Source organism: Chroicocephalus ridibundus, chromosome 1, assembly GCF_963924245.1.
Source record: "Chroicocephalus ridibundus chromosome 1, bChrRid1.1, whole genome shotgun sequence".
Classification (NCBI taxonomy): Eukaryota; Metazoa; Chordata; class Aves; order Charadriiformes; family Laridae; genus Chroicocephalus; species Chroicocephalus ridibundus.
The window spans coordinates 96,134,027-96,145,257 of record NC_086284.1 but is presented as its reverse complement, the minus strand read 5'-3'; positions in this window follow the sequence as shown (position 1 = coordinate 96,145,257).

Genomic DNA, 11,231 nt, shown 5'->3' with positions numbered 1-11,231 from the left:
CCCTAGGGACCTTGAAACTTGTCCAATTTGCCTTACAACCTGACCTCAAGACCATTAAAGTCAGTTTAAAGTCCCCCTTTGATTTCATCGAACTTTAGATCGGCCCTTGTCAAATGTTTCAATTAATCTTTGCCAGGTTCCATGTTTGTAATGAAATCTAAATTCATGTTAGTTTTGTGCAGTTCCTGGTTTTATAACAAATGTTCTTCACCGCCTTGTTTCCAACAGAGACGTGCTCGGGCCCTACAGACCAAGTAGAGCCTTAGATAGAAGGTAAATCAGTGGCCACATAGGTCCTACACTTTAGAAGGATGCCATAGTAATGTCAAAACCATGGCGGTTATTTTTCAGAAGGTCCCTCAAACACTTTTCACCGCAGGATGGTCTGCTTATCCCTTTAATCTCTCTAGAGGAACAGCCTCATTATTGGGAAGCAACACTGGGCTTACTGAGTTGGTTACCTGAGGAGGGAGGAAAGAATTGCATCGCAGTACGAAAAGCCTATATGGCCAAAACACAGGCAATGACACACCCAACCAGACTCAGCCACAGAAAGAAGAAACCACAGGAGAATCAGCTGCCACCAGTCAACTGGTGTCTACATGACTGCTCTTGGGCTGCAGCAAATGTAAGGTCGTTCATATTAGCGTAGACCTCTCTCGTCTTCCACGGAGGATGCGGATATCTCAAATTATCCCCCATACACCACCGTGCGAATCAACAGGGACAGTTGCCATGGATCAGCAGGCACCTGATAATTTGTTACGCAGCAGAAGTTCTTCATGTGTTCAAACCTGCGACTTCCCTTGGGACTGAAAGGTGCTCTGCAATGTTTTGGAGTGTGCCAGGTTTTCTGCCTAGCACTCAGATCCTGTTTACCTCTTTTTAATGCCTTTTTTATTGTCATTTATTTTTAAGAATATGGTCAGAATTGCAGTTCCTGGTATTACTTATTAACTGGCATTTCTTGTTATTCACCTGCTGACTGGAGTGATTATTTCAGAATATCCTTAGTGCTTGTCTCTCTTTTCACTCCAGTTTGAGGACTATCATTTTTGGTGCTGCTGATTTCTGGAATGGCTCTGTGTTTGGTGGTCTCTCTGAGTGGGGGTAAATCATTCCCAGATGGGCTGTGAAAATTCTTCCTTCAAAACACCATATCAACCAGGCTCCAGCCTTTACCTTTTGTATTGCAGCTGCTTGTCTCCCTCATCCCACCAGAAATGTTTAAAACTTAACCAGAGCCAAGAGAGCTTAAATTAGCTTCCAAGGACGCAAGCTCTACATCATATTCACTTCCATTCAATTTTGTTTACGTTCTCAACGGTGTTGGCCCAATGATATCCCTGTATTCCCATCCAGAGCTTACTCAGGATCAATCTGCAAACCACATCTTCTGATGACAACTTGGGTTTCCCATTTGTAGTCCATAAAAGGCCACGATGTGAAGGTGGTAACTCTCTTTGGTGCCTTCTAGAATAAAACCTTGCGCTGGCAGAGGTGTCAACCTCTCAGCGTATCTGAGCAGAAAGGCAGTCTGGATAGTACACAGCATATGGGAGACCTGGAAAAGTTGATTTAGTTCAAGTCTAGCTTCCACAGCAACCAGCAGCAGTGTCAGGTCCCTGGGGTGTGTTCTGCCAAGGAAACTTCTTCCGCTGGCATGATCTCAGACCTCACTATCACACCAGCGTCTTCTGAGGGATAAAGCAGTGTGGCACTCCAGCTGACATCGTCATCCTTCTGCTTTTGTGTGCCATTTCATTCCTGTGTGCTGTGTCCAGTGTGGGTTTCCACAGAATTAATAGTACTTAATTCCACTTAATTCTGTGGAAACATCTCATTAAAGGATGATGGTCTGCGTGTTCTGCAGGACGATGACTGAATACATTGGAGTCCCTTGCTGAGCTGCAGTTTGGGTGCCTTTCTTTATCTGGTAGTCAACTGCATATCCTGAATTAACACAGATAAGCTCAGCTGAATAAAAACTCCTTTCACACAGGATTTAAGGCCCCGTTTCTTGAGGAGCTAGACAAATGTGTACTAAAAAGCCAAAGTTATCCCAAAGAAAGCTTATCCCAAAGTATAAGCTATCTTGGCTAGTAATACACTGCAAAAGCTAGATTTAAGAAACGTATGGTGTTCCTTACAAACTCCAAAATACCGTGTTGTGTTGCGTTGTGTTGTGTTGCATTGCGTTGCGTTGCGTTGCATTGCCTTGTGTTGTGTTGCGTTAGAGAAGTTCTTTCAAGAAAAGAACAAGCTTAATATAAGGCAGATCCTTATGTCTGACTCAGGGTGGTTAAAACAACAACAAAAAACCCCTATAAAGCAATAATTAGAAGGACAAGCAGGAGCAGAGAGCAAAAGCAAATGCAAACCATACAGAGGCTTGGAAAATACAAGAAAGCAGAAAAAGCCTATAAATACTTATGTCAATAAAGCAAACCACTGGCCCTCATTTAATTAGCAATTTTTATTAACAGTGGTTTGTTGACTAGTGTAGTGTTTACCTAGGGCCTGCATAAAAAGCATTACAATCAGGAGATAGTGGCATTTTAATCCCCCTATTCCCAGTGCGGAAATGAAAGTGCTAAACTGGTCATTTGTGTCCATCAATAGACCAGGGGCAGAGAGATCACCAATCTCTGTATTTTCTTTGGGGGACGGGATGCAGGGGGGTATACCCGTGGGCCCAGCTGAGCTGCAGCTTGCAGAGAGGCAGGAGGTAAAATGACTTTGACCGACGTTGTTTCATCTGTTGCACACGGATTCATAAGACCATGGGCAGCAAAACAACTGCTGGTTCCCAAATTCATCTCTTCCCGCTGGTGGTGTAGCAGGATGTGAGCCTGAGGTCACGTATTTTATTTTCAATATTTGAACTCAAAACCCGTTAATTAGAAGTCTAAATTCTAGTCTACATCTAAAAGGTAGACTTGTATTCTAGCAAGGCGAGTCCACTGGAGACTCTGGGTTGGAGGCAAGCGGACAGGACCCACCTCACCAGTTTATTCACCACAGTGCTGAGTACTGGAGTTATCCTCCTCACTTTCACTGTGTGCTATATAGGAAACAAGATGGTCCATGATTTTTTTTTTATTTTTTTTTTTCCAGAAGTAAGGTCCTCTCCAGAATTCAGCAAACATTTCTCTGTGCTGCCCCATTTCTGCTTCCCTTAACCTGAAGTCAGGCAGGGGCTCAGCCAGATCCAGAAATGGCTTAAAAGAGTCAAATAGAAGCGTTAGATGGGACAAGTTTAGTGTGCCCACCAAGGGATCAGTGCACCGCTGAGGCTTGCTGCTCCCTCTCCACTCTTTCTTAGAGCCCTGTGCTTGCCCAGAAAGGCCTGTACTGCCAGGGGCAAGGGGCTGGTGGCAGGGAGCTGGTGACACCGGCCCTGGAGACAGGGATGGCTTCCCCTCCACCCCCTCAGTCCCAGGTGAGCTGTGGAGGGGAAGGCAGCTGGAGCAGCGTGGCTGGCTGGTGTAGGCAGGGGCCAGGATATCATCTGCCGTCCTGGCTTAGACCCAGCAGTGGGTTGTCCCCATCGCTGGCTGGATCCTCAGCCTGCTGCGTGGACTTGAGGTATTTGTGTAGGGAAGGCTGAGGTGGCAGGAATGCAACCTTTCTGGGTTACATTACATCCAACCCTTAATTACAGTAAGAGACTTCCAACTCAGACGCCCGTGACTCAATGGGTGTGGACCGAAATCCTCTTCCCGGTGAGTCGGCTGGGCTCTGAGGCGGCTGGCGTGTGGCCGGGAGGGTGTAAGGCAGCCGGACCCTGCCAGGCGGTGGGCAGCCGGCTGACGTATCGCGGGGAGGTTTCTTGTGCCTTCTCCAGGCTTTCCAGCCGAGTTCAGCTAGGACCCCCCAGCGTTTGCTGGGCTGAGGCCACCAGCAGAGGCAGAGCAGCTCCTGGCTTGGCCTCAGGCTGTCAGCTCCTCCGATGGTGCAGCCCTGGGACCGGCTCCGCACCCACCGGCACAGCCCAGCCGTGCGGGCGTGCATCCTGTCCCTTCATACACCCGCACCCTCTGGTTGATTGTTATGTTCTGAAGAACCTACAACAATTTATTGCTGTTTAGACAATTATTCTATCACCCGATGACCCCTCTCCACCCGGGAAGGGGAATCAGGAAAAGCAAGGAAACCTGAGGGCTGAAATATAAACTGATTTAATAGGATAATAACACTAACAATACTGAAAAAACAATATTGATCCCGATACCAGTATAAGATATACAAGGATTATACCCAGCTAGTTCTATCAGCAGGAAGCTGTGCACTCCCGGCAGTGGACAGCAAATGTCAGACACTGCGAGCGCTACAGTTTCGGGAGGAAGGGAAGGGCTCAGGGGTCCGGCATTGGGGCAAGGAGTTCTCAGGACCGCCGCCATCATAGAAGAGGAAATATCCTCAGCAAACTTTCTGATTTATATCGAATGTGACATTCACGGTATGGGTCAGGTGCCTGGGTCTCGCTCCTCCTCATCCCTGCACCTGGCAAGGCTCGAAAACACTGAGACCTTGAATCCCACATAGCCTAGCTGGCTATAAAGTAAATATTTTCACAAATTCAGATACTAGAGTCTTCTAAAAATGCAATTTTTCCTACCATTAGAAGAGACTTTACCAAAAAGTAAAATTACTGAAAGAGAAAGGAATCCTGTGTTGCTCAAACCAAGACATTGATGCAGACACCTTTCTGCTTCCTCAGCTAGCATAACTAATAAATATCCCACCTTCAGCCTGCTGCAGCGGGCAGTGAAAAAATTGAGCTTTTTTTTGTCCCAGCTTACATTTTCCTCAAAAATTAAGGGGACTGAGTTGCGCCGTGCTGCCGAAGCAGGCGTCAGGATCTCCGCCTGGCTGCCTCTCTGTGAAGCGTACCTGACGGCTGATGGCATTAATGACCTTTATCTCCAGGAGCGAGGAGGGGAGGGATAACTCACAAGCGGCTTTAATGGGGGGACATAAATATAACGGGAGACCCGCAATCATATAATTATCTGTCTAATCCATCCATCTGTCGTATACACACTTTATTGATTATACCCACACACACACACAACATATATCTGCAATATGTATATATATTTGCAAAATGCTTAACAAATCATCCACGGACTGGAAGATTTATCCTACTTGTCACGACTGCTCAGACTGCCATTTCCATTATAGCTATTCTTTTCCAGCGTGCCTAACTTTCTTCAGCATGGCACTTTTATGCTGGCATTTAAACATTGTATTTCAGCAAAGTTTGAAAGGAAAAATATGAAGGGATCTTGTTCAACCACTTCTAGGTTCAGTAAAAATGAAAAATTACTTTCCCCGCATTTTTGTGTTAATAACAAACTCCTCGGCTCAGCCTGACTGATGATGAGACAATTTACCTGGGAGGCATTGCAATTCTCTCAGCAAAACAAAGCAAGAAACTTCTGTAACTCTCCCTGGTCCTCGCTGCCTCAGGGGAAGGGAAGGGAAGGGAAGGGGGAAAAAAGCAAATAGGACTATTTCCTTCCCGGGAAAGGAAAAATACAAATGTATGCAGAAGAAAAAAAAAAAGAAACAACTTTATGTGTGGATCTGTCAGCACTATTTATAAATATTCTCCGAGCTGGAAGCTTTTTCCTTCCTTCTTTTTAATTAAGAAAAAAAAAAAGGACAAAAAAAGTGGGGAGGGGTTTTGTATTGTTCCATGAGAGGAACTGAGCTGCTTCATTGCAGTCGGGGATGCCATTGCCCTGCTAATCCAGTGCTGCAGAGCGGTGTTGCCGGATAAACGGGAGAGGTGTGAGGGGGACAGGGACACTTTTCCAGGCCACTGCCTGCCGGGTAGGACCCACACAGTAGCATCTAGCTGCTCCCACAGTAGCTGTCCTCAAGAAATAAACGGGATTTTTGCCCTTCTTCTCTCCCCCTGGCACTAACAAGCAAGAAAATACAGGCACTAAACAGAAATTTTGAGATTGCATAGCTTTAAAAGGTTAGGCTACCTGTAAAATGAAAGAAAGGTTGATGTGGGTGTTGTATTTCTTTCCTGTTACCGGTATCAACAGAAATGTGTGGAAGGAGGAGCGCTCCTAAAGGCAAACAGCAGCTGTGGGGTGCTGCCCTCTGCCCTGCCTTGTGGGGGGAGCTTGGGTGGATGCGCCAGCAGGCTGGCTGGGCTGGAGAGCTTCAGATCCAAAGTGGAAAGCACTACAGGTGTGCCAAGATAACATTGTCCTAGAGCCTTAACTCTTGCACTTCCTGGCTTAAAGTTTCCAAGTTAATTGTGTGGGCCTAATGACTCTATTGACATAGTGTTTGCCAGGGAAGGGAAGGGAAGGGAAGGGAAGGGAAGGGAAGGGAAGGGAAGGGAAGGGAAGGGAAGGGAAGGGAAGGGAAGGGAAGGGAAGGGAAGGGAAGGGAAGGGAAGGGAAGGGAAGGGAAGGGAAGGGAAGAAGAAGGGAAGAAGAAGGGAAAAGGAAGAAGAAAGAGGAAGGAGAAAATTGGGCTCTAATGAATGGTGAGACTAACCAGGCTTCATTATGAAAGGATATGAAAGCCATCTCCTGCACATAGAGACAAGGTGTGGAGTGCTTCTGAAACCGATCTTGGCCTAAATGCCCCAAAACCGTGGGTGTGGCAGCACGGCCAGGAAAGCAGGACTCCTCTGATGTGTAACCATGGCCCACTGTGCTCTGGCAGCACCGTGGGGCTGGCATCCTCAGCAGTGGCCTCTGTGGTGGAGGTGAAGTTGGCTACCATCGGGCTCCTTTTGTTTAAGACAGATCTGACCTTTTTGTTCTGTAACAGTCCCTGATCCTCATCCTCGGTTATCCGCAACACCCCTCTCTTCTGGAGCCGAAAGTCAAATATGCCAAGACAATACTGTAGGGCAGGAGCCGTTGAGCCAAAGTTTGCTGAGGCTGAGAGGACATTTCTGAAAGTGGGATTGCTGAGTGTGTGTGTCCTGTGCTTGTACTCCCCCACTGTGCAGCTGTGGCCAGCTGCTGTTGGAGACAAGATGGTGGGTTAAATGGATCTTTGATCTGACCTGACACGGCGGGTCTTATTTCTGATAGGTTATCTGTAAAACCTAGTCCCTCTCTATTTAGGCATACACACGAGGTGCCTGCCTGGTGCTTTTTAATTGCATTGGAAAGCTTAGGACATTTCCTAAGGTCCTACCTGGGAAAAACATGGTGATGGCACCGCTGCAACCCCGTGTGCCAGTGGAGATCAGAGTGCCCGGGCTTCATGCCAGGCTGCAATGCTGGAAGCAAGGCTGGGGAAGAGGAGGTCTGGGGGCTTTGAAGGCAGCATGATGTCGGTGTAGAAGGCACGTGAGAGCTAAAGGTGGATCGATAGTGAATTCAGGCTTTGCTGCCGATTGCTAGATTTTGAAGGATTGCCCTGATAAGAAAGGTGTTCCTGTAAGCAGGAACAGATCGGATTTTTTTTTTTTTAAATGATTGGGCTTTCCCGGCTTGAATATATATGTCAGTCTTTCTGCGGTGTAAATTAGTCTCAGCTGACGATTTAGACCCACCGTTGGTTCGTTCACATATCCTTTTCTTCCTTACTAACGTGTTTATGGCTCAAGTTATACTTCCCCCCCAGGGCCATGTTGAGCTCGCGGTGAGGCCCGGCAGGCTGTGGGATTTGCTGGAATACAGCCATTTCTCGCGCAGCTGCAGCCCAAAGGCCCTGCACTGAAACACCGTAGCCAAGGTGCGGCAATGGTGCAGTTTGGCAGGGGTGGGTGGGATGGAGCTGCCGCCTGGTTCTGGGCTGGGGTGGTGGGCATCCGGGCAGGAGGGCCAGCACCGGTCCCACCGGGGCTTCTGCCCCACCCCCGCGATGCACTGCCATGGTGAAACCCCAGGGTTAGAGGCAGCTGCCCAAAAAGCCGGCATGGCCCACTCTGGCACGAGAGCAGCATCATCGAGGAGCGTGCAAGTCCCTTCACGCTGCTCAGCTAACGAACCTCTTCCGAATGGCACTCCCTCCCCACTGGAGCTGCAGGGGGTCAGTCAGCCCTGCCAGCCCGGGCAGCACACAGGGATGGATCAGGGAGAGCCGAGGATCAAGGAGATGGAGTGGTACCTCCCAGGTGCCGGGGCTCCCTGCTGCCCCAGAGCCAGGCAGCGCTGGCAGCAAGGTCCCTGGGCACGCAGGAACCTGGTGCCAGCAGCTGCCCCCCGCCCCGGCTGCGGGATTTGGGACTACCCAGCAGCCCGTCTCACATGCCCCGGCGCTGGCCACATACATAATCCCAGGGCGGGAGCCATGCTTGAACTGCACGTGAACCGTAAATCCCCACTCCTAAGGCTGAGGGCAGTTCCTGCTGGCACGCCTGCTGCGGCGGCTCAGCCTGGTCCCCAGCACTGACGCCCAGAGCAGCCATCTCATTTAAATTGCTTTATAAATGGGCCAAGGAACCCTGGCTCCAGCCTTCATCTGAGTAATAAATACACAATAAAGCAGCCTCAGTGGCTGGGGGAGGCCAAATAATCAACACTTCCAAAACAGGGAGGATGCTCTTACTGAAAGGAGGTCAGCTTTTGTCATGTTTTAGCCCTTTTTTGCCCCTTCCAAGGATCCCTCCTGGAGGAGATGGCAGCAGAGGCTATGTTTAGCCAGCTGTATGCCCAGATGGTCACAACACTTACGAATACCATCCCCTAGGAATAATTGTATTAAGTCTTCTTTGGATTTCATACTCTTGGGGTTTAAAAAAAAAAAAAACAAAAAAAACCCAACCAATTCTCTCTAGAATTAATGGCTTAGCTCTTCTGTGTTTGATTACTGTATTAAGAAAACAGCCAGCGCCCGACAGCTTTTTGTAGCCACCTCCAAACGCAAGACATCACACAGAACTGTGACTTCTTAATGAAAAGCTGGAAAGTATGTAATTGAGGCTGAGGCGGGATGTGCTGACATGCCAGAAAGGACATCTGAACCCTGTTATACCAGTATGCCCACATGGGTTAAACTCCATACTCACCAGCGGGATGAGGAGCTCTTCTTGCACAGACAAGAGCAGTCAGGAGTTTTCAGCTTCCTGTTAAGCAGCGCACACGGGAATGAACGTATGCGCTCTTTGGCTTGCAAATTTTACATCACCTATTACATTCCCACTCACTTCTTTCTTTGGGGAGAAAGAAAAGAAAGCAACCAAAGAAAAGAAAGCAACCAACAAGAGAAAGCAATGACCCATGGTAGAGCACTCTGCTGCGCACACACTTCACACCCGCCCTGGCAGAAGGCAGGGAAGGGCAGGGGGACAAGGCGATGAATGAAGGCAATGCCACGCAGTCCGGTTGAGGAATGTGCTGAGAGATGAGAGCGATGATGGTTATGTAAAAACTTTTCAAGGAGACTGTTTGGAAGGCTGTGTAAGTTTTAAAAGATAATGCTCACTTCCCTGGTAGGCCCCAGGGTAGGATCGTGAAGTGCTTGGCAAGAAATGTAATCCCACAGCACAGCCCTCCTGCTACCAAACTCCTGCCTGATGATGTACCCATTTTATGGGCAGGGACACTGAGGCACAGAGAGGTTATCCAGTTTCTGCAAGGAGAAATCTACTTACATTAGGGAAAGATAGATGACACCTGTGATTGCAGAGATATGACGCTGATGGTCAGAAGGTTCTTGCCCAAGGACTTACATTTCTACTTATTTGCAGTATTGGAAAAGACAAGAATTAGAGGCAGATGAAGGATCTGCAAAACATCCACCCCATGCACTAGGGTCACCAACTCTTCCCTGCAACCCATCGCAAACTGTAGTAAATGACCTGCAGCCACAAGTGTTGTATTCCATAAAAAGGAGTTGGAAGGGTGGTCTAGGTCCTTGTGATGGCAGGGAATGTACCAAATAGCTGAAACAGTTATGAAGACTGCTACTTCCCTCTTAGTCCTGGTCCAGCAAGGACTGAGTCGCCACAAGTAAAGCTTTCTGGAGGTATCCTGAATGGAGACCATGTGGAATGAAATCCGTGCTTCCCTGAAGCCATAGCAGCCCACACAACATGTGGTAGGCAAAACTGGCTGTTACTGGCCCAGCAGAAACCAGCTGTCTGGTGTCAGGAGGAAGGGAGCATTGCTCTCCACCTCCTGTTTGGTAGTAGACTTCTGAAAAGTGGCTGCGACAGGACCACTCACACTTCGGTGCGACTGTCTCTCGGCCCCGAAAGGCTGCTCTGGTGGCTGGGAATAACAGGGCTGCAGCAACCTTCTGGCCATAGGCTGTTATTCCCCACCATGGCCCTTGTTCGGATGCCACAGGGTGACTTGCCAGAGTATGAGCATGTGGTTCCTGCTCAGCCGCTCCGTTCCTCAAGACCCAGGAGAAATGGCTTTGCTGCCCCACTCTGCTCATGCAGCACTGCAGGGAGCCACAGCAAACCCAGTAATTGAGGCCCCTGGCATTATCGTCCTACCACACACAGGATTCCTGCCTCTAAAACGGAGCAGGGATGAGATCAGCATCTTCTCCCTCTCTTGCTACGCCAGCTTTTGATAGCCGGGGAGATGGGGGAGTGGAAAATGGTGTACGGCTAGAGCTGTGACTTTTGATAGAAATTGCCATCAGCCTGAGAGCAGAAGCGTCAGGCGGCGACAAGGTGGCTCTGACCTGCTGCAGGCCACCGGCCAGAGGAGAGGGTGGCAGAGGAGCACGACGCAGTGTGAGGGGGCTCTACCTGGGCACAGCCCGCAGGGAGAACGCAGGTAACAAATCACCGCCTCTGCCTGCGCCCTAACCTTGTAACTCATAAAACCCTACAAACTCCAGCCACACGATTTGTCCTACTGAAATCACCTACCGCTGCCTGCAGGATCCGGCATGTACTTTAAGCCCATTTAATGTATCATTTAGTGATAAACCGGGTCGTTTTTACCTGTCTTTTAGAAGACACATTTTTTCATTATATATGCACCAAGTAGAGGCTAAAGATCCAGAAACTCCGGCTATGGAGTTTTGGCGTTCCCTCTCATCAGTTTGGTTAATTGCTCGTTTCATTTACTAGCTGGGTTTTAACTTTCCTATGGATCACTTGGCTCTTGAAATTCCATAAGTACTGAAAGTCAGCAAATTTTGGAAAGTGTTCTCTGGAGGAAAGTCCTGGAACTCGTACAACAGGCATAATTTTCATTTGTGCAGGTTTAGCGCTCTCACAGAATAAATAAGCATTAACTATCCCACAACCGTGCCAAAATGCAGTGGGTTTGTAG